The sequence below is a fragment of the Mauremys mutica genome, chromosome 3 (genome assembly GCF_020497125.1).
Source record: "Mauremys mutica isolate MM-2020 ecotype Southern chromosome 3, ASM2049712v1, whole genome shotgun sequence".
In the NCBI taxonomy this organism is placed as follows: Eukaryota; Metazoa; Chordata; order Testudines; family Geoemydidae; genus Mauremys; species Mauremys mutica.
The window spans coordinates 119,222,179-119,228,924 of NC_059074.1; positions in this window are offsets into that span (position 1 = coordinate 119,222,179).

A 6,746-nucleotide genomic window follows, 5' to 3' on the forward strand; every position below is an offset into this window, starting at 1 on the left:
TGGGAGCCCATCTGATTAAAAAGGCAGGGAGCATCTTAACACACCAACTTTGTGAGGCGGGCTTTAAACTAGGAGGAGGTGTCGCATTATGCATCAAGAATATATACACTTGTTCTGAGATCCAGAAGGAGATGGGAGGCAAACCAGTTGAAAGTCTCTATGTAAAGATAAAAGGGGCAAGAAAAAGAGGGTGGTGAGTTTATGGTAAGGGTCTACTATAGACCACCAAATCAGGAAGAAGAGGTGGATGAGTGTTTTCTAGAACAAATAACAGAAATATCTAACACACAAGTCCTGGTAGCAATGGGGAACTTTAACTATCCAGACTTCTGTTGCAAAAGTAACACACCAAAATAAATTTCCAATAAGTTCTTGGAAACTTGGAAAGTGGAGGAAGTAACCAGAGGGCCAGCCATTTTAGATTTGATTCTGACCAACGGGGATGAATTGGTAGCAAATCTGAATGTGGAAGGCAGTCTGTTTGAAAGTGATCATGAAGTGACAGATTTCAGGATTCTAAAGAAAGGAAGGAGTGAGAGCAGAAGAATAAGCATAGTGGACTTAAAAAAAAGGGGGGGGCAGACTTAGAGAACTGGTAGGTAAGGTCCCATGGGAAGAAAATCTAAGGGATAAAGGAGTTCAGGAGAGTTGGCAGTTTCTCAGGGAGACAGTACTAAAGGCAGTTTCCAATATCCTCATGCAAAGGAAAGATCAGAATAATAGAATATGGCTGCATCAGGAGCTCTTAAATGCTACCGCTGTGACACAGCTATAATTTTGAGAGCGGTATCTGTTAGTAGTTTATAGTTTGCACATTTAAACTGCACGTGAGACAGTCAAGAGTCTCTCATCTCCCAAGTTGCAAGTGTATCTGTTTATTGTACACCTGATATTTAGCTTGTGGAGCTAGGGAAGCTAATGGGAAACCTCAAGACAACTCAAAAATTCTGCACTTTCATTGGTCAATTGTGCTTCTTCAAATACAATATAAGCAAAACCCCATCTATTTAGAAAGTGTCCTGGGCACAAATTTAAAAAAATATTTAGGTGTTGCTCTGCAAAGCCTTACAAGGCCTATGAGATTTAATTGTTTGAGTCTTATTTTCATAAGCAACTTGGGCCCTTAGGAGCCTAAGTCATTTTGAAAATGGGACTTAGTCATCTAAATCACTTAGGCTTTGCAGTGATAAGCAGAGTAACACCTAAATACCTCTAAAAATTTGGGCCTTTGTCCATTAGAGAAATACCAGTTTCAGGTACAGTAATGGGGGGAAAGTGGCTAATCAATTGCAAGGAGAGATTTTAGGATTTTAAAAACCTAATCTCTGTACTAAAAAACTCGTAGAGCAGGTGTACACTACAGAATTATGTGGGTATAACTATGTCACTCAGGGTGGGGTGTGAAAAATCCACATTCCTGAGCAATATAGTTATACATAGCTACCACCTCTCAAGGAGGTGGATTAACTACACCAACAGAGAGCTTTCATTAAAGTGCTACAGGTGCATCAGCCAGCTGTCCCATTGCAGAGTTTGTGTGGACCTGCCCATAGAAATAGCAACCTTTAAGTCCCTGGATCATAGGAACGCTAGTGCCATACCGTACTATACCATAACTGTTCCCCATGATCCATACAGCTAGCTGTAATCGGATTTCTGCAGTGGAGAGGGTATACATTATATTATTATAGGAAAAGCAATGAACCACATGGGTACTTAGCGTGATTAATGCAGAACTGAAATTCCCAAATGCTGTATTCAAAAGCATACACACTAAATGAGACTGGTGAAAACATTTCAAGGCTACTCAGCTGGAGGCTTTGTTTTTTTCTCCTGTGGTGTTATCATCCGTTAGTCATCAACACAGCAGTATGCATTTGCTGCCAAGCAAAAAAGCTGAATGCACACATAGGAAAACCTGCTTTTGTTATAGAAAGCTAATTAGAAGAGGATTGTTTGATTTCAAATATAGGAGATTGACCCCTTTTGTGTATGGTTGTTAGTACATTTTGCTCCTTTGTATCATGTGAAGAGAACACGAGGTACACATTTCAATCATATATCATCAACAGCTTTGCGATAGAGGTTGCCAGAAATTCCTCTTTATCTAAAATAATTTTGTACTTTGAGGAAGCACCTCGGCATGGAATTTTAAAAGTCACTTAACACATCCAGAGTAGGGATGTGTTCGATCTCATATTGGTATTTGGCCTGTATGCAAATCTTTTCATTTGATATGCACTGTATTCTGGCTGATTGTGATCTTAATGTGAATAAGAAATAGACCCATCCATGATCATAGACTATTAGCAGAGAGGTAACCTAAACTATCCTTCAACTACCTTATGAAATTCTACTCAGTGCCTTGCTGAACGTGAGTAATTTGACAAGCAGAAAACATTACTTATATATCTTCCTCATGTTGGTAAGAGTGTCCAAGGAGATTTTGTTCCTGGGCTGTTAAATACATGTTTTGCTGAGCTTAATTACATACAAATATTAAACGCACTGACAAATCCACCATACACACTTTGTGCAAAACTTTAAAAAAATGAACATGGAAAATGTACAAAAGTAGCAACATGAAAGCTTCCTACTCAAGGCACATTCCTGTTGAACTGTGTATGTGGAGTTATTCTCCTTAATCCCTTATCTGCCCTGGTACCATGCTGAATCTCTCCTTCACTTGTTGTATATTCCTTTATCATACAGGAGAGGTTCCCAACCTTCTTTATCTGGAGCTGGGATGGTGATGGGTGCCCTTACATATGTCCTCCCATTATGTCCTGGCACAGATGTCATGGTCTCTCATTTTTACTGTCCATTTTTTCACTTCCCCTTTCCTGCCCTCAATTAAAATTGCCATCTTATTCTTTTTTGCTCATTTACTTTTTATGTGGACTTTTCTCCTCCCCTCTGTTCCCCTCCTTCCACTCCAGTAGTTCTGATCTTCCTCCCCATTTCTCCACTCACCCAGAATATTACATAAGGGTAGGGAGCATTCAGTGATGTGCTATCAACATTTCAACCAAGGGCTGCTCCAAAAGTGTTCTGCCTCGGCTGGCAATACTTGTGACATTTTCTGGCTATAGGGTTCTTCCCTCAAATAAACGATTAATTCTACACTCTTCAGAAATACCCATGAATTCCATACTCTTCCTCCACTGAAAATTCATCACTTCTATATTCTTCCTCACAGCTTCACTAATCCCTTCCCCACCCTAGCATACTTTGATCCACTGTGTTTCCTCCTCCAGCACATCGTAGAGGTCCCTGTATCTATCAGCTGTTCCTTACAGAAACAGTAGTAGCAAGTGTGAGTCCTTTGGCGTCTATGGACAGAAGTGGTGACAGGCAGGTGTCCTGTGGCCCAGTGATATGCTGTCAGTAAGGGGCTCCCAGAAACATTTTTCCTTTGCTCATGAAAAATCCTTGCTTGTGTATCAAAGCTGTGTGCACTTTCAAGAGAAGAGGGGTGAGTAGTTTAGGGACCTATTCATGGATTTTCCCATCTAAAGGAAAACATTCTCTTATAATCTAGGAAAGAGGCAGCATCCGTGGGCAAACAAATGTGTATTTAATTGCATTTTTGGGAAATGTCTATAGTTTATTCCTGAAAACTATATTGATACTAAAGAGCACTATACAGCCCATGTCATTGAATGTGTGCATGTATGTATATTGAAAGGTGTTTGTCCTGTCCTAATCTCTTCCAGGAGTTTGTTTAAAACACATGACATCTGAGTGATGCAACCTAGTGAATTCCAATGTCAAGAAAAGGTACTCTTTGGATTAATTGTTATGCACCATCGGGATAAAAATTATCTTTGTTAAGGATGGTTTAGCAATATTCAGAAGAGGGGAATTACCCCAACTCTCAACTCTTCTTATAATTTGGTGGCAGATTGTTACAAAGGGCCTCTGCAAGACTTTTTCAGCTATCACTATGCTGTCTCTCGCACTACCAACTACTGTTACAATTCTGAATAGTTGCTGCAGCCCAGATGTACATTTTGCTCACTGAAAACATTTGTACAGATTTTTTTCTGAGTGCTGAGTTCTAAGGGCCTTTATGTTTGAAGAGGTAGGGGAGAAACTGACAATTTGCCCTGATACATCATATTAAAGAATTGTCATTATACTTTTGATGTCTCAAAATTAGGCAGGATCGTGTATTCATTAAAGTTTCCACTAATTACATGCTAAAATGCAGTAGATCAAGAAGACATCAGTTAGATTTTCTCCTCACAGGATAAATTAGAGAAAGTGTTAGAAGCAATGTCTTCCTGAAGTAACAGAACTGCTAGGCAAACTGAAATAATTCTGCTTCACATTCCCTGTGGGCAAGGCAAATTTCTACATACAAATGTGTTTGGTTTCTTCTTTTCTTTCATCATAGTGATAGAGGTCTGCTGATCTATGTGTTTTGAATATTAAGTTCTTGCATTGGTTCTCATGCAGTTATTCAATATGTCAAAAAGGTTTACACGCTGCAGTTTGATGGAAAAGAGTTCCTAAGGGGAAACTTGGTCTTGGATAATCCTGAATATAAGACAGAGGTGAACACATTTAAAATATTTGTAAAGGCCTCTTAGGTTTTGTAAAAGCTATGTTGATTGCTAGCCAGTTTGTCCCACCCTATACATGAAGATATACTGTACATTATTGTATATATTATTACATATAACACACTTTATTAAAGCATGCTGAAGGTGTTATTGACTCCCATGTGTTTAGATCCACAGCATATAGATCTGTTATATGAGCTAACAGCGTAACTGATAGCACAAGTTGGTTGTCATCCTCTGTTTGGCCCAGCAGCTGACTGCAGAGGAATGGTGAGTGAGAGGATGCATTTGATTTTTCTCTAGACTATTCAGCTGTCAATATATGTGTCAAGCTGTCCTGAAGTGGGTCAAGAGCATGAGTACCAACCTCTGTACAGACTAAGAACCAGGCACAAGCCCCAAATTGACTGTGAGTTCTATACTTAGATTGCACCAACCAATATCAAGTGTAAACTCCTCCAGCACTATAACAGCCTAACCCTGGAGTCAGAAACAGTCCCCTGGGTTGGGTACTCTCATCTGTCTTGTTACCCAGGTAAACTTGCCTTTGTGATAGATGGTCCCTTCCACCAAAAATCAGAATAATATTCAGGTTATTCCCAGGTCAAAAGGACAAATCATTTATCCCAGGTCAGTTGCACCCTAGATATCACACCAAAGACAATGCTTGTAGCTAATCCTATAATAAACTATCTAAAGATTTATTAAAAAGGAAACAAGTTATTTACAAAGTTAAAGCAGGTGAACATATACACACACAGACGAGTTACAATCTAAAGCTTCAAAAGGTAATAGAAGCTTCTATAATAAGCAAGCTCTATATGTCCTTTAGGACTAACCCAGGCTATGCACTGGGGATTCCTTTCTTATGCCTAGAAAACCTTGCTCCTTGGAGACCAAGCAGCACAGAGATACGGTTCCTCCTTGTTAGAGGGGTTAATTCCTTTCACATTTCTGCACTGAGCTTCAAACACAATTGATGGGAGGAAATCACTTGCATGACTCATCTTCATGGGACAAGGAGAGTAAACAACTAAGGGCATGTCTAGACTACAAACTTGCTACTCAAATTATGTTGGCGTACAGCCGTCGCAGTTGGTGCATCACTTGTGCACATGCATACTTGTCTCCCTGTGTCTGAGGTGTGCATACTCACCAGGAGTGCTTGTACTGCTCCAGAGTGCAGTGCACCATGGCTACGTCGGCTATGTAGACATACTCTTTTGTGGATGACTTTCAGCTTCTCCATTTGTTGCTGTTCTTTTTGACTGACAATCCCCCATTTCCTCACTTTTATGCTTAAACATAACCTGTTAGTGTGTAAGATGGGCTGAGTCCTGGGGCATGGCACAGACCAGCAAACAGCAGCAACCCCCCCACAGTGGGAAAGATGCATGAGACGGAGAAGTTTCACACAGGGTGCCAGCTGCTTCGGAACCCAGCTTGTGCGCTGCCAAGCCCCACACCGTACCGTCCCCTCCCCTCCCCTTCCCTCCCTCTCTTCCCCCCCCCCCCGCTGCTGGTTCCTGCCTCTGGCACTCCACAGCCACCTGCAACAGGGACTGCTGCAGAGACTTCCCCAAAGAGCCTGGGCACAGGAGAAGGAAGGTCCCTGGCTCTGGCGCTCCCCGATTGCAGCCAACTGAGCTCTCCCTCCCACAGCTGGCTGAATAAACAATGAACCCAAGGGCTGGAAGCAGAGCACAGTGCCCTGGGCACAGAGCACAAAGCAACCCCTCTGTCCTGCAGCGTGCACACCATACTCGCTCCCCAAGCTGCCTTGTCCCCAAAGGGCCTGCACATGTGTCTCTGCATGCTGGAGAGCAGGTGGCCGGCAGGAGAACCAGCCCAAAAGCGAACCAGGTGAGAAGCAAGGGACTTTCTGCACAATCACACTCCTGGTTCCTGCTCCCATTGTGCTCCTTAGACCCTGCTGCCTTTCAGTTCCCCTACTCTCTGAGGTCAACTCTGATTCCCTCTCCAAATAAGCTTAGGGGTGGTCGATTTGCTTGCAGAGAGGGATGTTTGCTGCAATCTATTTTGCCTTAATGGATTTCACAACACTGGGCCCCTTCCAGCAACATCTCCGCTCAGGTGAGTCATTCCCTCTTAGCAAAGACTGAATTATGCAGTGTGTGATTCCGCAATCAACTACATTTAATTACATTGTTCCAATGG